General features: G+C 38.9%; 1 long non-coding RNA gene across 10 annotated transcripts in view; it reads right to left on the reverse strand.

Annotated features, from left to right (window-relative positions):
• Window positions 1-21,411, reverse strand: part of LOC105486157 (uncharacterized) — a 171,993-nt gene that overhangs the window by 41,915 nt on the left and 108,667 nt on the right. For 9 of the 10 annotated variants that reach the window (XR_011621008.1, XR_011621010.1, XR_011621012.1 and 6 more), the window contains 2 exons: window positions 19,029-19,154; window positions 16,985-17,124 (listed from right to left, as the gene is read on the reverse strand). This is a non-coding gene — a long non-coding RNA (uncharacterized lncRNA). Of the gene's footprint in view, window positions 1-16,984; window positions 17,125-18,320; window positions 18,393-19,028; window positions 19,155-21,411 lie in introns of all 10 variants that reach the window. The other variant, XR_011621011.1, reaches the window with a different exon arrangement.

A 21,411-nucleotide genomic window follows, 5' to 3' on the forward strand; every position in this document is an offset into this window, starting at 1 on the left:
GAATTGAATATTCTTTACAACTTACTATTATGTATTTCATTTTCAGAAGATACAGTCAAGTTAAAACAATGTTTGTTTAGTTTTTTAAAATAAACTTTGCTGCAGCAGCAATGAGTTAGGTGCTGTACGTACCTGTAACATGACTACCATCCGAGGCAAGTCAACATACAAAATTTAAAATATCAGTTATGGAGCCAATGTACCTTTGGTTTGTCTTCACATTCATTAGTAGAGTCAGAAGAAAACACAAATTTTCTCAATTTTCAAAGTCTACAATTAATTTTCAAGTTAAAATGAATCACTCCAAAGTGAAACAATTTGCTCATACGAAGCAAAAGACTGGATCATTGACTGCTATAGTTTTTTGTTTTAGTTGACTTAAATGAGTTCAGGTACTTATATGACTTTTACAAGAGTACTTTAAAACTTATCCAGTATATTTATCAACCTTGAATCACATCCTTAACCCTGAAATGTATTCAATATAATATTATAATAAGATGACAATGTCATGGTTAAGCATTTTTCTTTGGCTCTAGGAATTTACTCTGGCACTGACTGCTAAGAATACAGAGAATAGTAAGAATATGAAATATACTAAGAATAGTACAAATACTAGCTAGTTATGCAACTAATGTTGCCTAATTATGAACTTCAACATTTTATTCACAGCACTGACCTGGAACTTGCATCCTTTTTTTCTTTTTATTATTATTATACTTTAAGTTCTAGGGTACATGTGCATAACGTGCAGGTTTGTTACATATGTATACTTGTGCCATGTTGCTGTGCTGCACCCATCAACTCGTCAGCACCCATCAACTCGTCATTTACATCAGGTATAACTCCCAATGCAATCCCTCCCCACCCAACCCTCCCCATAATAGGCCCCGGTGTGTGATGTTCCCCTTCCCGAGTCCAAGTGTTCTCATTGTTCAGTTCCCACCTATGAGTCAGAACATGCGATGTTTGGTTTTCTGTTCTTGTGATAGTTTGCTGAGAATGATGGTTTCCAGCTGCATCCATGTCCCTACAAAGGACACAGACTCATCCTTTTTTATGGCTGCATAGTATTCCATGGTGTATATGTGCCACATTTTCTTAATCCAATCTGTCACTGATGGACATTTGGGTTGATTCCAAGTCTTTGCTATTGTGAATAGTGCCGCAATAAACATATGTGTGCATGTGTCTTTATAGTAGCATGATTTATAATCCTTTGGGTATATACCCAGTAATGGGATGGCTGGGTCATATGGTACTTCTAGTTCTAGATCCTTGAGGAATCGCCATACTGTTTTCCACAATGGTTGAACTAGTTTACCGTCCCACCAGCAGGGTAAAAGTGTTCCTATTTCTCCACATCTTCTCCAGCACCTGTTGTTTCCTGACTTTTGAATGATTGCCATTCTAACTGGTGTGAGATGGTATCTCATTGTGGTTTTGATTTGCATTTCTCTGATGGCCAGTGATGACGAGCATTTTTTCATGTGTCTGTTGGCTGTATGCATGTCTTCTTTTGAGAACTGTCTGTTCATATCCTTTGCCCACTTTTGGATGGGGTTGTTTGTTTTTTTCTTGTAAATTTGTTTGAGTTCTTTGTAGGTTCTGGATATTAGCCCTTTGTCAGATGAGTAGATTGCAAAAATTTTCTCCCATTCTATAGGTTGCCTGTTCACTCTGATGGTAGTTTCTTTTGCTGTGCAGAAGCCCTTTAGTTTGATTAGATCCCATTTGTCAATTTTGGCTTTTGTTGCCATTGCTTTTGGTGTTTTAGACATGAAGTCCTTGCCCATGCCTATGTCCTAAATGGTGTTACCTAGGTTTTCTTCCAGGGTTTTTATGGTATTAGGTCTAACATTTAAGTCTCTAATCCATCTTGAATTAATTTTCGTATAAGGAGTAAGGAAAGGATCCAGTTTCAGCTTTCTACTTATGGCTAGCCATATTTCCCAGTACCATTTATTAAATAGGGAATCCTTTCCCTATTTCTTGTTTTTCTCAGGTTTGTCAAAGATCAGATGGCTGTAGATGTATGGTATTATTTCTGAGGGCTCTGTTCTCATCCATTGGTCTACATCTCTGTTTTGGTACCAGTACCATGCTGTTTTGGTTACTGTAGCCTTGTAGTACAGTTTGAAGTCAGGTAGCGTGATGCCTCTAGTTTTGTTCTTTTGGCTTAGGATTGTTTTGGCAATGCGGGGTCTTTTTTGGTTCCATATGAGCTTGCATCTTAAATAAAAATATGTGCCTTTTAATTCAAAACACTTAAAAGACAGTTACAATTGCAATTTAAAGTTTAAAATTTTGATTATGATCCTAGGTGGCAGATTAAGCTCATGGTTAATTCTCCACCCCACCCCATTCCACAAATCCACATTTGAAATACACCAGCAAAGAACAAAAAGGGCTTCAGGTTAAGACGGAAGATTAAATACATGCATTTAATTTTAATTTCACCCCTGCTAAAACCCCATTAAGGCTACTAAATGTATTTTTTTAAGAGATGTAAACTGATAATGGGACAACAGGAAAGAAGAAAATTATAATGAATTTTAGGGTCCTGCATAGCAGATATATAAATAATTACTGATTTACCAGACCCAAGAAACCCAAAACCGTATTAACTGCAGGGATAACAGAACCAGACCAAGGTTAAGAAAAAATCTGCAAAAAGTATAGGATAGCAGTATCAGGTACTTCTGAAACTGGAGATTGGTTTGGGGTCTGAAATAAAGAGGGCTGAGTGAAAGCTGCTTACAAGGCATTTAGATCCCTAGAGTCCTTCACCCACCACATGCTGCTGGCAAGTGCCCTTCTCCCACCTGGCAGGAATTTGGAATTGTATTCTGGGCAAAATGTATAAAGGAGGGACTCTAAATGGAGATGATGAGTATCTTATACAACAAAGAGGGATTAAATGACCTTATGCAAAATCAATGCCGAATATACAGATACTCCCCTCCTGGAAAGTTGGCAGCCAGATTCCCACCCTCTGGGAAGGTGATGGAAGACCCTTCTCTGGGGAACTTGACCAATGCAAGAGAAAAGATTTAATAATATTGACTCTGGAGTTTTTCTCCAAGAAGGCTCCTATATTAGTCCTTTCTCATGCTTCCATAAAGGACCGCCTGAGACTGGGTTATTTATAAAGGAAAGAGGTTTAATTGACTCACAGTTCTGCATGGCTGGGGAGGCTTCAGGAAACTTATAATAATGACAGAAGGGGAAGCAAAGATGTCCTTCTTCACATGATGGCAGCAAGGAGAAGTGCCAAGCAAAAGGGGGAAAAGCCCCCTATAAAGCCATCAGATCTCATGAGAACTCACTATCACGAGAACGGCAGCATGCGGGTTAATGCCCCCATGATTCAATTACCACCCACTGGGTCCATCCCACAACACACGGGACTTATGGGAACTACAACTGAAGATGAGATTTGGATGCTGACACAGCCAAACCATATCAATCCCCAAAGGTTGCTTCACAATAATACCCCACATCTACAAACCCTGCCCATGTGCTCTGAAATTCCAATCAGCATTTTAGTGCTGCACTCTTTATCACAAACTGATTGCCAAGTAGTAATAGACACCTGGGAATGGCTTTAACATAGAAGATAAAAAAAAAAAAAAAAACAAAACCCAACTAACAGACAAACAAAAATGTAAATAAGAAAAGAATGGAATAAAAAAGAAAAATTCAGAGAACTTAAAGAACTCTTAGAAATTAAAAATGCTAAGGGAAAGTGAAAACACAATAAAAGGTTGGAGGACAATGTTGAGGACATCTCCAAGAAATTAGAAGAAAAAGACCACCAGATAGTAAATTGGGCACACAAGATAACAGAAGCAGAAGTCAATCTAGAAAGTCTAAAATATGAATAGTAGAGGATTCAGAAAGAGAGAACAGAAAAAACAATGGGTGAAATCCTCAGAATAATTCTAGAAGAATCTTCCCAGGACTGAAAGATGTGAATTGCCAGAATGAAAGGATCCACTTAAAACCCAGAATATTGGATGAAAATATATTCACACCAAGGCTCATGGTTCTAAAATATCAGAAGAGTGAGGACAAAAATATTGTACTGACTTTCAGAGAAAGAAACCAATCACATACAAAAGATCAGGCGTCAGAATGGTTTGGATATCTCAACAGAAACACTACAGCAAGCACAAAAAATTCTGAAAAGATATTATTTCCAACATAGGATTGTATAACCAGTCAAACTGTCAAATCAATAGAAGGATAAAATAAAGACATTTTTATATATGCAAAGTCTCAAAACATGTGCCTTCCCCACACCATTTATTAAGAAGCTATAGGAGGATATGCTGTATCTAAATAAGAAAGTAAGCCAAGAAAGGGAATACAGGAAATAGGTGATTCAGCTTTGGCGAGAGACAAAAAGAATCTCCAGGAGGATCCTGAAAGGAGATCTCATGTGTACAGCTATGGAACAGACAGAGAGTGACCAATCCACATTGCAGCAGAGGGATTCAAAAGATGAGTATGTTCATTTGTTTATTCACTGATTATATACTGAGTTCCTACTAGGTGCCAGACACTCTTCTAGGCACTTAGCATGCATCAGTGAACAAAGAAGACAAAAATATCTGCCCTCATGTGACTATGTTCTATTGTGGGGGGTAGAAAACAAACCATACACAATAAGCAAGTAAATTATATAATGTGTTAGAAAGCGTTTGGTGCTCCAGAATTGTTTTTAAATAATAGAGATGTGTAAGATGATTGAGTATGTTAGGGGTAGTGGGTAGGGGCAGTTCATAATATTAAATAGGACAGTCTGGGTAGGACTTACTGAGAAGGAAAGATTTGAGCAATGAGTTGAAGGAGCTATTTGGCCAAGTAGATATTTGGGATAAGAGTGATCTTGGTTGAAGGAACAGCTAGAGCAACTCCTTAAGGTGGGAGCTCATCTGGCATCCTGGTATGATCGAGAGACTGCAAAAGAGTCACCGAGGCTAGCATAAAGTTAGCTGTATTTTGAGAATGTCAGACAAGCAGATGAAGGAGTCTTTATGGGTTACCATGGTGACTTTAACTTTTATTCTATGTGAAATAGGAAGATGTTTTGAAAGCTTATGAAGAGAGGAGTCACATGATCTGACTTACATTTTAGAAGGACCACTCTGTTTAGATAGTTTGCCGTTGCACAAGAGTTTGGATTTTCTAATGAATTGTTTTTGGCATGTGAGAGCAAAGAGTTAGGGAGGAGACCAGAGTTTTGGCATGAGTCCCTGGAAGGATGGGTTATTATCAACTGAAATGGGGAAAGCTAAATTTGGAGCTGATATTTGCATATGAGGGGAGTTTAGATGTCTTCTTGGACATTTGGATTTCATATACCTATTAGAAATCTCAATGGAAATGTCAAGAAGTCTGAGTCAGGAGTCTGTGAAAGAGATCTGACTTGGTGATGCATTTTTTGAGGGTTGTCATCAATGATGTAACTACTGCCATTGAGTTTTCTTTTAAAGGTGAGGACAAAGGTCATATGATCTTGATCCCACTTTTCATCTGCACTAGGCATGTCCTTACTTGTGCTGGTGACATTTCTACTTTCCCCTTCATGTCCCACTGCTTGGATCAGCTGAGGACATTTCCACATATCAACACACAGAAGTGTTTTGTCCTAAACTTCCCCTGGGAACCAGCATTTGGCATTATGAACATAGAAGAAAACAATTTGAGAAATCTACTATTTCTGACTATTGTTAAGCCAGTGTCTCATGCTTAGTTCATAATATAGTTCTGTCAGACAACCCAACTGCAGGAGCCCAGTGGTTCCCAGGACTCACTCATACACTGCCGATTGAATTCCCCAGAAAGGAATGATAAACTCTCAGCGAAGGTGAAAGTTCACTGTGACCCAGAGCTGTTCCATTTAGCTTTCTCCTGGGAGCTTTTATCTGATGGTGGCAATATTGCCATTTCCTCATACAGCTGAGTTTATGCTTTCTATTTATTTATTTTTTTAAAAAAACTAAAGATTAGAGATTCTTACATGGTTAGTAAAACCATAAGTAAAAGCAAAGAAGTAATTAAGATAAAGTCTTGTCAGTGGTCATTTCCTGGGAGTGCTGGGGAATACATTTGAGAAGACGCGCATGGGGAACTTCTAAGGAATTGGGTAATCTTTTTCACTTGGGTGATAGCTTCCTGAGTATTAATTTTGTCATTATTCTTTAACTGTACATAAATATTTTATACCCTTTTCTCCATGCATGATATAGTTCACTATAATGATTAAATTAAAAATGACCAGAAAAAAGAGAAACATAAAAGAGTGAATTTCTAGCAGAGTTGAGACAACAGTAAAAGCAGAAGAAAATCTCTACTGTGAATGCACATACCCAAGGGCTGCCATGAATAGAGGATTCTAAGGGCAGCTTGGGTATAGCCATGGCTGCTCTTTTCCCCATGTGGTTGTAGTAACGGTTGTCAAATTGGGTCAGCAGGTAGTAAGAATAGGGATTAAGCATGGGACAGAAAAATGGGGTGACAAATTGGGAAAGTTCATCCCCTTCTCCTCCCTGGAATATACAGAGTAACTGGCAATATGGCAAGGAAACTGATTTCCAAAAAAAATGAAACATATGTCTGCTGGATTCTAGGACTTCTGGCATGAGCATTAGCACACCAGAATAATAACATTTTCTTTATTTGGTATGTAGGGGTGGATAGGAAGAATGTATCAGTCAGAAAATGTTAGGTGACAAACTACCCCAAAATTTTGTGGCTTAAACTAGCAACCATTTATTTTATCTGGCAATTTGAGGTAGGCTCAGCTGAGTGGTCTGGTCTTGGTTGGGCTCATTTATACATTTAAAGTACATTACTGGGTCAGTTGAGGGGTGGATGAACTAGGATGGCCTAGGTTGGATGCCTCATCTCTGCTCCTTATGGTAACTCGTCCTGTCAGGCTATTTTAGGATTGTTTACATGGCAGCTGGCTAGCCTTCCAAGAGTGAGCAAGAGCTTGCCAGGTTTCTTGAGGCCTAGGTTGGAACTGGTACATCAGCACATTTATTGACCTTTATTGGCAAAAGCCAATTACAAGGTCTTCCCTGATTCATGCAGTAAGGAAATTGACTCCCTCTCTTTGTGGAAGAAATTGCAATGTCATATTGCAAGGGATATACACACAGGGAAAGGAATAGTTGCAGTGATTTTTGCAAATAATATTTTATGGAAGTGTCTCCATCTCCTCTGATTTTTTTCCCCACCTACACATCCTAAAGAAAGACCCTACCCATGTGCTCAGAGCGCGCAGTCCCACTCCTATGCAAGGAAGCATACTGTAAGGGAGAATGAGTTTAAACAATGACAGAGGAAACCCACATCATCTATGTATCTTAATTAGCATAGTTCTCATTTGTATCTGTGAACAGACTATCCAGGGATATCAAATATTTGAGGAAAATCAGCAGCCCAAAAGAGAGAAAAACAAAAATGAACAAGCAGATGCCTGATCCCAGCACCAAAAGATAAGATCAAAGGACAAAATAACCAATTTGAATTTTTCTATTTTCAGAGAGATATTTATTGGCAAATCTAACAAAATTAACTAATGTATAAATGTATGCATATAGTAAAAAATCAAATTATATGGCAGTTCCTACTGTATATCCTGGCCCCAGTTCTCCTTCTCAGAGAGGATCACTGTTACCTATATCTTACTTATTCTCCCAGAATTGTACCTCTGAGACATTTGAGGTGCAATGTCTGCCTGTTGTGAGGAAAGATCAATCAGAAAATAAGGATGTGTTTTTGGAAACTGGAAAAATAAGGTACTCTGAATTAAAATATATTCTATAGGGGTATAAATAGATACTGGTATATGTAGATATAGAAGGACCTAAAATAAAATTTGAAGAAGTCATTTTTTAATATGGAGCAAAAGACTAACAGAAGAAAAATAAGAGAAAAATTACTGAGAGAGCCATAGATGATCAGTCTAGGAGGTCTATCTTTTACATCAATTATAGAAAATTAGTTGGAAGAACTAATAAGAGAAAAAGAAGAAAATTCATGTAATTAAAAAAACGATTTGAAGTTTCTCTGCTGAAAAGTTCAGCAAGTGCTGAACAGGATAAATAAAAGAACTGCAATTCTTGGACACAACCTTATAAATTTCAGAAAATCAAGGAAAACAATAAGAATCTGAGTATGGCAGGTAGAGGAATGAGCAGAGCTTTTGTTTTGTTTTGCTTTTAATAAAATGTCACATCAGCAACCCACAATACTAAAAGAAATGAACCAATGCTGTCAAAGTTTCGAGGAAAACTGCTTTTGAATCTATAATCCTATACTAAACTCTAAAAGTTTTTCCTGGGAACATTTATTTACCTAGTTGCAGTGCGGAAATAGAGTCCTGCCAGGAATTTTCACACCCATGGGGTATGAAGGACAAAGTTGAAATTTGTAGGTACCAAAGTACAATGACTTGAGGCGCAAAATCCCAAAGAGGATAGAACCACAGGTGAGCTCCAAATATTTGTGTGATCTCCTCTCGAGGCATCTGGTAACTCCTAACTTGTGCAGGAGAAAGCAGTAGCTAGGAGACTAAGGACCTGAGCAAAGATTTCAGCAGCCATATGGTGCTGGGAAGGGGGAGACCCAGGTAGACTGGGGTTGGTGGAAACTTCAGGCTTTGATTTGATCCACAGAAGGCTGCCTCCTAGGAGTCAGGGCATGTATAAGTTTCCTATGGCTGCCATAACAGATTACTATTGAGTGTGTGCTTTAAAGCAACAGAAATTTATTTTTCCACGGTTCTGGAGGCCAGAAATCTGAAATCAAAGTGTCAACAAGGCCATGCTCTCTCTGAAGACTCTAGGAGAGGATGATTCTTCCTTACCTCTTCCTGGCTTGGGTGGCAGCTGGCGATCCTTGGGGTTCCTTAACTTGTACTATCATCACTCCAGGCTCTGTCTCTGTTGTTATGTCATGTTCCTGTGTCTTAACACAGTCCCCCAAATAACACAAGTCAGTGTATTTAGAGCTCACTCCAATCCAGTATGACCTCAACTATACATAATTCTTCATTTCCATTAGTATTATTAGTGCTCACTCCTCCCCATCCTTCCTTCCAACCCCAGACTTAGACTCTGACATTTAATATCATTTAATCAAATGACATCAATATTAGGAAAGAAGAGACTTCTCACTATGACTCCTTTCCAATCCTCTGTTGACAAACACCATTACCAGGAATAGCAATGCTGTCAAGATGCTGCCCATATTCCGTAGATGCTCTCATTTTAATGTGGTCCAGATAAATTTTATCTGCCAGTACCATCATCTCTGTGCCCATGTATGAGATAGACTAAAAGCGCTACTATGCCCTCAGCCTAGCAGCTCTCAATCACTGACAGATAGGAGTTGGTGTATGTGTCCCAGCCCTCTTGCCTCTCTTATTGGATAGTTCTGTGGCATGTGTTTCTCAGAGGTTCTACATGGGATACCCACTGCAGTGGCTGGCTTAGTTAAGCATCATTTATTGATTGCCTCCTTCATCCTGTGTCACTTCTCACTTCATGGACATCGTCCTATGCACCTCCCAAATTCATTTGAATTTTTGTCTCAGGGTATACTTCAGGGAGAACCCAAGTAAAGACACTGAGACATATGTTATTATTGTAAGTTGTCCTGAGTTGAAAAGGATAGAGTTGTTGGCTATTTTAACTTTACTTCACTGAAGATGAAAGAAAGGTAGATGCTGGAAATTTTGGGGTGCTGTCTTAAAGAACCTTGAACACCTTCATCTGATATACACATAGATATCTTAGATTTCTTATCAAAGCAATTAAACTAAAGTACATGACATCTTCAATAGGACATTTTCACAGTTTCAGGCTTTCTGAAGGGTGGTGTTGGTATCACAAATGGGTAAAGAGCAAGCATTTTGCTCCTTAAGCATCAGAGCGAGAAGGACTAGGTAAATGTAATTTATTGATTGAAAGTCTCTCTGCTATCTTGTTCCTGCAGGAAAAGTGCTGACTTTGATAACTACCTGGAATTAATGGCTGTAGCCCCCAGGGTCACTGTGTATTTTTCTTTTTAAGTACAAAAGGAAGCAAAATAATTGATAGATGAAAAAGTAAACTACTGCTTCAGATGTGACACTTCTCCACACACAGCCTCAAAATAACGACTATGACAAAAAAGTTCCATACCCAAAGCAAGATTTCTGGCAGAAGGAGTTGAGGAAGATAAATTTTTGAGGAAACATATGTAAGGATTTGGTGTTTGAATTCCTTTAGTAATCATGCTTTCTCTACGAGGCCATCAACGCTAATACAATCAGGTCTCACAGCCATGTTTCTTTGTTTTCACTGCAAATCCAGGGCTTTGGGTCAATCATCATAGCCTGGCTCTTGTCCCACTTTGTTGTATATATCCTGTGATTGTGACCCACTCCTTTCAGCGTACCTCCTTCATCCTTCCATTTTCTGTGGAATTTAAACAAACTTCCTTATTTTCTCAACTTTTTCTCTGAATGCTTATTTCTCTATTGTCAATAAATCTTTGCTCTCATCCGAGGACAAAGTCTGTAAGAAGAGCTGTTATTTTTATAGCGTCATTGCCATATAATTGATATATAACAAATTGCACATGCTTAAATTGCCCGCTTTTGTCAGTTTATGTATATGTATACACCCACGAAACCATCACAAGATAATGAGCATATCTATCACCCCTGAAAGTTTCCTCACATTTATTTATACTCCTATCTTTCCACTCTAAAAAAACAATAAAAATGACATAGTTTAATATCAGACACTGATGAGTGCTCTGTAGAAGATAAAGTAAAGGGGAAATGTAGTGAATGCTCAGAGGTGGGGGGCTATGGAGGATGCGGGAAAAGTGTCACCTGAGAAGGTAATTATATTTCAGAAAAGAATTCAATGAAAAGAAAGAAACCTGTCATGTATTGACCTAGGAGAAGCAAGACCTAGGCAGAGGGAATGGCAAGGGCAGAGGCCCTCAGGAGTAAGCATGCTTGATCAGTGTGGCTGGATACAGGATGAATTTGGAAAGGCAGGCAGATCCCAGATTGTGTATGAATTTATAGACCATTGTAGCGAATTTGGACATTATTCTGAATACAATGGAAAACCACTTTGGAGACTTTATGCAAGAAATGACATGATGTGATTTGTGTGTTTTTGTTGTTATTTTGATGTTAATCGCCCTGTCTGCTCTTTAAAGAATAAGGAGCAAGAAATTTAGGATAGAAAAAAAGACTAGCTCCTAACTTATGCTGACTGGTTGGATTTCAAGTCAGTCAGGTAAACTAGCATGAAGAGGGAGTGGGAGAAAATGTTGGAGAATTAGAAACACAAAGAGTAGGTTGGCATGGATTTATATGAGTGAGAGATTGGTGACAGAAGGAGAGCCCACAGGAATGTTAGTATGGAGAGAGAGAGAGAGAGTGAGAGAGCAAGCATGGAGAAAATAATACAATCGTGATCTCAGAGAAAGGTTTCCAGATCCAGCCTTTTAAATTTGGTCTGAATCCAGGACACAGTAGGGAGGGGCAGGGGCTTTAGGAACGTTTTGTGAAACACTGGGACATAAACATTGATGCCCAGGGAACAAAATGTGACATTGGGAAGTGAGTATTCTCTTTGCTTTCTGAGAGGCTTGAGTTCAGTGCTTTGAGTTCAATGCTTTGAGTTCTTGGGTGGAGGGGTTGAGTTCAATGTTTTGAGAATTAGAGTATACTTGGAAGCAACAGAGGCTGAACAATGCTGTGGGGAACACAGTGCTCCCAAAGGTGGGGGATGGAATAGATGGAGGCTTTAGGGGATTTCAGACACACGACTCAGTTTATTTCTGAGCACGAGTCACTCTTGAATCTGTGAAAAATAACTGGTGAAACATGAAGGGACCTGGAGTAGCTACATTAGAGGATAGAAACAGACATCTCCATGATTACTAACATGCGAAGCTAGGGAAGCCCTTCAATGGCTCCTTATTGCACTTGGAATAAAGACAAGGCATCAATCCTACATAAAAGGGACCCTATTTACCTTTCCTCCCTCTTCTGCTTTCCTCAAATTGTATAAACCAGTCACATGGCTGTGTTCCAGTCCTTTAAGTGCATCTGGCTCTCTTACCAGCTGGGCCTCTTTGAATGCTGTTCACTCTGCCTTGACATCCTTTCCCTTTCTTAGCTTGGTTAATTACTACTTATTGTTAAAATCTTACCCTTTGAGGCTACTTTTCCCAGAATGCATTTTCCAGCATTATTCTCTGGGTTATGCCCTCCCCATCTATGCTTCCATGGAGCCTCCAAATACTCCTAAATATATTCCCATAGCACCTACCATATGGGAAATGTATATTTATTTAGTTTAACCCTTACTAGAATGAAAACTTTGTAAGAGCAGGGATTGGATCTGTGCCTTGTTCACCTCTGTATCTTTAGTCTCTAGCATAGTTCCAGGAACTCAGTAGAGGCTCAAAAATATTTAGTGAAGGAAGAGAAGGTAGAAACTTAAAAAGGAAGGGAGGAAAGAGAGGAGAGTTTACAAGTAAGGAGTAGGAAACAAAAAATAATAGTAATACTTCATTTGGGCATTAAAGATGACTCTTGATAATAACAACAAAATCCCTCTACCATCCTCTTTTACTCACATGAATGTTTATGGTGGTGTTATTTATAATAGCTAAAAAATGGAAACAACCCAAATGATAAATGGCTAGACAAAATATGGTATATCTATGTAAAGGAATATTATTCAGCAATAAAAAGGAATAAACTACATAAAGGAATACATGCTACAACTGGATGAACCTTGTGAACATTCTGCTAAATAAAAGAAGACAGACACAAAATTTCACTTATTATATAATTATATTTACATGAAATGTTCAGAACAGGCAAATCTATAGAGACTGAAAGTAGATTAGTGGTTTCCAGGAGTTGGGGAGAAAGATAGTGGACGTGATTGTTAATGGGTATGGGGTTTGCTTTTAGGTTAATGAAATTGGTCCAAAATTAAATAGTGATGATGGTTGCAAAACTGTGAGTATACTAAAAGTCACAAAATTATTTAATTTAAATGAGTAAATTTTATGGTATGTGAATTACGTCTCAATAAAGCTATTATTTTTAAAAATATGGATGTCAAGAACTTGGAATACTGGTGTAATTATGGCTTGGCAGACTCAAATAGTGTTACTTCCCTTCTCCAATCAAACAACTTGGCTTCAGACTCTGTAAAAGTAGGATTCTGAAAGACTGGATGAATTTTACTGTCTTTCAAAAGTTAACATTATGTTATTGCTTATAAATGAATTCAACTCCAGTGAAATGGAAAAAATAGATAAAAGGAAAAAAATCAGTACAATTCTACTATCAAAACCACCCATTTAATCTTCAGATAATTTAAAATAAAGTTTGATATTGAAAAAAAATTCCAATAGTCATAGCTACTTTACAGCTTCCAAAAGTAAACACTAATAGTGACCCCAAATTGTATTAACTTATAAAGAAAATGCTACACTTTCAAAAATAAGACTTCCTGTTTTGGGGAGTCAATGCATTTGGAATGCAACATCTTCCAAAACAACACAGAGTCCATAGGGAAATATGGTCATCTACACACAGGCTCAATGTATACAAACAGAAGAAAATTTAATATTTATAGAAAGCCACACAATATGGAAAGCTTTGCTCATTATATGGCAAAATAGCTGATAGGAAGAAGCACCAACTGTCACCACTTATTCAACAAATGTGTTCTATAAGTTTAGTGGAACATATTCAATAACAAACTCTGGCTTATCGAATTGCATCAGGAGCAACGGCAGATGAGTAATTCATGCTCTCTGAGAAGGAAATCACAAGGCTAGTATTCTTAGGGGCTTCATATCATTTCTCTCCAAATTACTTTTGTATTATGCCCCTGGCACTAGTGTTCACAGATGGTCTTCTACATAACACTCACACTGAAGCAAACATTTTAATAAGCATTAGAACTAAGCAAGAAGGGAGGAGGAAAAAAATCAGGGAAGATGGAGTTCAAAGAAAGAGTGAAAGCAAGATAGAGAATCACAGAATTAAAATACTATTTTGCATAATGCTATCATCAATAACAATAAAAATGGCTGGGCACGGTGACTCACGCCTGTAATTCCAGCACTTTGGGAGGTTGAGGCTGGCGGATCATGAGGTCAAGAGGTCAAGACCATCCTGGCTAACACGGTGAAACCCCGTCTCTACTAAAAACACAAAAAATTAGCTGGGGGTGGTGGCAGGCGCCTGTAGTCCCAGCTACTCGGGAGACTGAGGCAGGGGAATGGTGTGAACCCGGGAGGCGGAGCTTGCAGTGAGCCAAGATGGAGCCACTGCACTCCAGCCTGGGCGACAGAGCCAGACTCCGTCTCAAACAAACAAACAAACAAACAAAAAGAATAACAATAAAAATATACTTGTATAACATGACATTGGAAATTTCTTAAAATTATAGCTACAATTATGTGCCATTGGAGGTTAGGTAGAGTCAGGCATAATTATATTTGGCAGACACAAAGGCATTTGTACTTGTCACTACTACTGACTTCCCAAGTGTGTTGGTTTCTGAGGTTTCTCCCTGAGCAGGCTGCTAAGCTGTGTTTACTATTCTTAAGATACTTCAAGGCCCCACTTAACTCCTCAGGTTTTCTTAAATAAGTGACAGATGTGTGGACTCAGCAGCAACTAAGCCAAATGTCTTTGAAATGTCAACTGATAAATCAGCATCTATTCTCATGAGCTCTTATTGTGGCTTCCTATACTGTAGGGGCAGGAAAGCTATAATGCATATTTTTAAAACGGGTTTTTGATGCAAATGGGGTTTCATGATTAAATGCACTGAAGTCTGATTTGGAAAATAGAAGGAAGATAGAAGCCACTTTCTTACTGCTTTTTATTTGGTCATTTTCTGCTGGCAAGCACAGTTAGTGAGATGTGAGTTTTCCTGTGGTAGTATTAGAATGCCCACACAATGGCTGCATGGTTGTCAAGAGACACTTGCTATTGGAGCGGCGATGGTTTCTTGCTTTATCACAGCTTACGATGATGCATTTTAAAATTCAGTTTTTCATAGACAGCTTCCTAATTGCTCACCTGTGTCAGAATTAGCAGCTCTACAAGTGTGTCATATCTATGATGTTCTGCTGGGGTTATTCTTGGAAGCTTAGAGTCAAAGCCCAGAGTTTGTTTATCCAAAGATTTTTTAAAGCACCTAATTCCCCTTATTAAATCTGTTTAAAATACCTAGAGAGGTTTTGAGTTACTGCACTAAGCACTCATACGCTAGCCAAGAGAGGTCATTAGTTTTATAAATGAGGCACTTTAGTAATTGCTCAACTTAGCTGGTAACATTTAGTGTAGAACAACGATCCAGGTTTTTATCTTCAAGTCTAATCCACAAGATCTGTTAGTAATATGGAAACTCCACATAATTTCAAGCATTGCGGTAGATGTATGCAAATATACATTTATTTATATATTGTGTTAGTCTGTTTGCATTGCTAGAAAGGAATATCTGAGGCTGGGTAATTTATAAAGAAAAGGGGTTTATTTTGGCTCATGGCTCAGCAGGTTGTACAGGAAGTGTGGCACCAGCATCTGCTTCTGGTAAGGGCCTCAGGAAGCTTACAATCATGGCAGAAGGTGAAGGGGGGATGCTGTGTATCACGTGGTAGGAAAGGAAACAAGAGAGTGAAGAGGAAGTTCCAGGCTCTTTTAAATAACCAGATCTGGTGTGAACTCACAGAGCGAGAACTCACTGATTATTGTGAGGATGGCATCAAGACATTCATGAGAATCCACCCCCACGATCCAAACACCTCCCACCAGGCCCCACCTCCAACACTGGGGATTATATTTCAACATGAGATTTGGAGGGGACAAACATCCAAACTATATCATTTAATCCCTGGCCCCCCAAATCTCACGTCCTCCTCACATTGCAATATGCATCATTCCTTTCCAATGGTCCCCCAAAGTCTTAGTCATTTCAGCATTAACTCAAAAGTCTAAAGCCTCACTTGAGACTCAGGGTAAGTTCCTTCTACCCATGAGCCTGTAAGATCAAAAACAAGTTATTTACTTCCAAAATATAATAGTATCATTGTATAATAGTATCATTGGGTCAACATTCCCCTTCCAAAAGAGAGAAATTGGCCAAAAGGAAGGTGCAACAGGCTCCATGCAAGTCTGAAACACAGCAGGGCAAACATTAAATCTTAATGTCCAAAATAACCTTGTTAACTCCATGTTCTGCATCCAGGACACACTGGTGCAAAGGGTGGGCTCACAAGGCCTTGGGCAGCTCTGCCTATGGGACTTTTCACAGGTCAGTCCCTGTGGCTGGTCTCACATGTTGGATTTGAGTGATTGCAGCTTTTCTAGGCTCAGGGTGCAAGCTACTGATGGCTCTACCATTCTTAGCTATTGAGGCAGTGGCCCCATTGCCACAGCTTCACTAGATAGTACCCTGGTGGGGACTGTGTGAGGGCTCTAACCCCACATTTCCCCTCAGCACTGTCCTAATTGTAGGACTTTCTCCTTAGTTCAGATAAAAGCCAGGTTCTTGTCACATGACCATCAAAGATTAGGCTCGCAGACAATTTGGAGGGTGGGAAAAATGGAATTTACTGGGTGAAAAGGAAAAAATGAGAAACAAGTACACTCAGCAAAGTGAGAGTCTCGCTGGCTGACCTCCCACCTCACTGACAGAATCCCAGGTTACCACCCCAGATGAGGAGAGGCCAGGTTCCTCCCGCTGCAAATGGTGTGAACTTCCCAAGGTTCCACCCCAGTGCGCACTCCTCCCAGTGGGCAGGCTGGTCAGAGGTTCTGTTAGGGGGCGCTATTTACTTGGCTACCTCACTCCCCCACTCCGAAGAAGCACATCTAACTGCCATTAGAATAAGGATAAGGATAAAGATGAAGACTGACCTTAATTGCTTCCTGCTGACAGGGGGTGCTGTTTTGGGAAAACGGCAGTCAGAGCTCCCTCAGAAGCTTACTTAAGGGTCCCCAGCAGAAGGGGCCGTTGTCTGAGGCTCTGGTTGCATGACTGTTTGGAGTTTGATGGCCTGAAGGTGAGAAGAGAAAAACTAGGTTGTTAGAAAACATGTATCAAAATGAAACAAGTGGGGAGGTGGGTAAGGATAGCCCAAAAATCCCAATGCCTTTTACTAGTTTGCACGGGGAGAGGGAGGCCTAAAACCTGACTGGTGAAAAAAGCTTTACCCTTTTTCTAGCATGTTAGGCTTCTGAGTTCCTTTTCCCTGAGCCCAATCCTAAGCCAACCAGTTGAAAGTTTGGGAAATTAACTCTTTTCACTTTGGAGGATGCATTTGAGGGGAGTGTCCTTTAGTATGCAGACACAATTACCTATCTGTGAAGAGAGGACAGAGGAGGAGAAAGGAAAAAAGAAAGAAGATGTTTTTTTCAAAGGAGTCCCAGGAATCCAGGATGCATTCGAAAGGGGTACAGACTGAAGGTGAATGGATACCCATCTAGAAAGAGGGAAGCAGGTGTCCCTGGTTCCCTTCTCTTCCTAGCAGATACTGGGGTACATGAAGGAGAGAAGGAAGAGCATATTTTTTCCTTCTTCCATCCTTGCAACCCTGAGTCCCTGCAACCTTGGCAGTGATGCCCATAGGTGCCAAACTGGCTTGTACCCATGAAGCAGGGAGTGCCTAGAGAATAGGAATTATCCAGTCTTGCCTATGTCTTTATCCCCACTACTGTCAATAGCCTTGGAGTTCCCTTGCCCTCATTTATGCCATGGATACTAGCATGACCTTTATCTAGAAAACAGGAGGCTTGGCTTAATCAGCAGGAATTTGCCATGCTCACCTGTACCATGCCTTTTAACTTCTGTTATCATCTGCCTCTGGATTCCTTAGATCCAGTTTTCCTAGGAAGGAAAATTTCTAGGAAGGGCTTTGACCCCAAAGTTGAAATTGAGTTTGGGACAAAAATATGTCTCGGGGGGTTGCTGGACTCCTCATAAGCTGAATGCTAAGGTGAAGCTGTAAAATTGAGTCCTCCTCTAACAAGGGGGAGAGAAAAGGATGTCTTGTGACATGTCCAGATAACTGGTGGCTATAGTTATGCTTGCTAAGATTTGGTTCTCAGTGCTTGGCTTTGGTTAGCTCTCTTGGTCTTACTTTCCCAAAAAGGAAACCTCTGGGTGATGGGCACCCTATTTATTCCCATCACCTGGCAAGATTTGAAGGATAATTGCTCAGAACTAGAATATTGATACAGATTTTTATATTACCCATCTCTTTTGTTTTTTTCTGAGCTGCAGCCAGAGATTGCCAGTTGGTTCACAGGAACAAGCAGGGGTAGTCTAAAATGTAGGCAAAAACTTAAAGAATTATAATGAGTCTAGATCTTAATGACAAATAAGTTTTGGAACATAGTCTCTCTCTCTCCGCCTCATTTTTGCTAAAAAAAAAAAATATCATCATAGGACTGAGGGGCTTGCAAAATAGATTTTAGTATTATACTTGGCCTGATTATTTGCATAAAGTGCAGTAAAAATAACTATTTCTACGTAGGCTTTTTATATTGGCTTGATAAAACTATGTTCCACAAGGAATCTCAGATAAGATCTTTTGAAGCTGAGCCTAGCCATTGGTTTGTATCCTCAAATACCTCTGAGTTGGGTGATCCTCTACTCTTAAGGTCCCAAGATAAACTTGGAGATCCTGGGCCTGTTAGAAAATGGCATTCTTTACTGACCACAGGTCAGAAACCCTGTACAGGTACCATGTAGACGAGGGTATGAGGCCAGTTTTTTTTCTCCAAGGGCCTTTTATCAGCTTTGCAAGTCAAGCCTGACTTCTTAAAGGGAAGCATATCATTCTGGTCAAAGCCTTGGTAAAACAACCAGTTTCTGTAATTGTGTCCCGTTGAAAACGAAAAACGGATTCTCATTGCATCGAAGCAAACAACTATATTGCCATAAGTTAAGAGTACTCACAGATAGTTTCCAAATTTTAGCAGAACCAGGCAGAGAAAAACAAATATGCTTCAGATCTTGTTGATAGGAGTATACCTTACTTAATTATTGAAGGCTATAAATAGTTCAAAATAAATTTCCTTGACTCTGAAACACAAAACAAAGATCAGTGGTATTCCAAGCGAAAGTCAAAAATGTTTGCTTCAGTTTCCTGAGTTCATTCAGTTAGCTCTTGTTTTGCTTGATATTCCCGAACATTTCAGCTCTTCATAAGTCCTGTACATTTTCCCTTTTTACCAATGTCACAATCACCGAAGTTATCAGAAACCTGTATTTGAGAGTACCTGTTAACGTTCTATAGCTTATTATAAACCATTTTTTGAAAATGATTAAAACAAGACAATAATTCTCTGTGAATAACAAAATGTCCAGGGTAATTACAGTCAGAAACACAATTGACAGAAGAGTTTGATTATCTCTGTGGTTTATAGTAACTTAACAGAACAACCTTAACTATGATTTATAGCATATACTTAGACATTAGAATTTTAGAAATTCCATACAATTTTGGAACATATATTAGTATTATCACCAAAATGTAACCTAAAGAAGACTGAACATTGTTTTGGCAATCTCGTGTAACTAAATAGGTTAAATAATCCTGTTTACCTTTTTTTCTGGATGTTCCAGGGGCCTTCTGAACCATTCAAAAAGCCAGGCATCAGCCAGGTGCGGTAGCTTACGCCTGTAACCCCAGCACTTTGGGAGGCCGAGGTGGGCGGATCATGAGGTCAGGAGATCAAGACCATCCTGGCTAACATGGTAAAACCCCGTCTCTACTAAAAAATACAGAAAAAATTAGCTGGGTGTGATGGCGGGTGCCTGTAATCCCAGCTTATCGGGAGGCTGAGGCAGGAGAATAGCATGAACCTGGGAGGTGGAGCTTGCAGTAAACGGAGTTTGCGTCACTGCACTCCAGCCTGGATGACACAGCGAGACTCCGTCACAAACAAACAAACAAACAAACAAACAAACAAAAAACCAGGCATCAGGAAAGACAATTTTGAAACTGAAGTGTGATTTTGGGAAGACTATTAAACATGTTAAATATTTAAAATACTTGATGTTATGAAATAGAATTCCAGATTGCCATAATGATGACTCATTTTGCCAACATTATGACTCAGAAACTTAAAAGCAAAACACCTTTTATAACCTTTTACAGATTTTGCTAAGGAACAGATTAGCACCTTAAGAATACCTTGTTGTGGTTTTATTTCAATGCTCAATTTGCTGAAAAACCATACAATATCCTTTTGAATTTAGTCAGTATGTTCACACACGAAATTTTGCAAGATTAACTTTTACAATCCTTCTAACACTTGTTCAAACTTTTAGCTTTATTTTTTCTAATTCAAACAATCCTTTAATCCTAGGCAAGAATCTACATGTTTATGCCTTCTTATAACCTTTTATTAAAAACACATTTTATTGTTCTTACACAACTTGCAAGTGAATCTATTTCCAGTAGTTTCAATGACATGTTATCATGGTAACTCCTAGCAATTTTAACTTTAATGTAAAACCTGGCAAGTTGTTTTAATTGTGTGCCAGGTGCAACAAAGGTTTGACTCCTTCCAGCATAATGCAGGGTGTGGTTAGTTGTATATGTTCCCTGGCCTTACCAATTATAGAGCAGACAAGTTAAATAGTTATCAAAACCCAAAAGGTGGTGTATAACCTCAAAACATCTAGCAAGCCTAGTACCTAACCTACCTATTTATATTTTGATGACATCTGCTTTTTACCAATAATCTTTAGGCTGTTTTTATTTCTCAAAGATTAAAGTCACATAAACTGAATGGTACCATAAGATAATTAGCTGAAAGGTGCCATAAGATAATTAAGTACCAAAAGATAATTAGCTTTTATGTTTCCTTTAAAAAATTTGATCCAAGTGCTTGTCTTCCTTTAGGCTAATTAATTAGAGCTCTTTTTATAGACATCACACACAACACATACATAGCTACACAGATAGGCAGACAAGAAGATTCAGTAGTTGTAAGACCTTTCATTTGCCAGTCTTTATGTTTCTCTTATAATGTGAAGTAATTTCTGATACCCCCGAAGGTCAAAAATGCCAGACAACACAATGCAAAGCAGAACAGAACCCTAAATTCTAAGAGATGTTTATCTGCTTCCAATTCCTGGGGTTTCATAAGGTTTTTTTTAAAAAATAGGGTATCTGGTGTGTCCTATTTTTCCCAAGGAGTCCTGGGCTGTTAGAGCTTGAATATTCGCTTTTAATTAAGCTGACTTTTAATCACAGCACTCTTTAATAAGATCCTTTTAAAATTTCTTATTACCTGACTTTAGCCAGGCCAAATGGCTGATATTTCTGGCT

The sequence above is a fragment of the Macaca nemestrina genome, chromosome 3 (assembly GCF_043159975.1).
Source record: "Macaca nemestrina isolate mMacNem1 chromosome 3, mMacNem.hap1, whole genome shotgun sequence".
Taxonomy (NCBI): domain Eukaryota; kingdom Metazoa; phylum Chordata; class Mammalia; order Primates; family Cercopithecidae; genus Macaca; species Macaca nemestrina.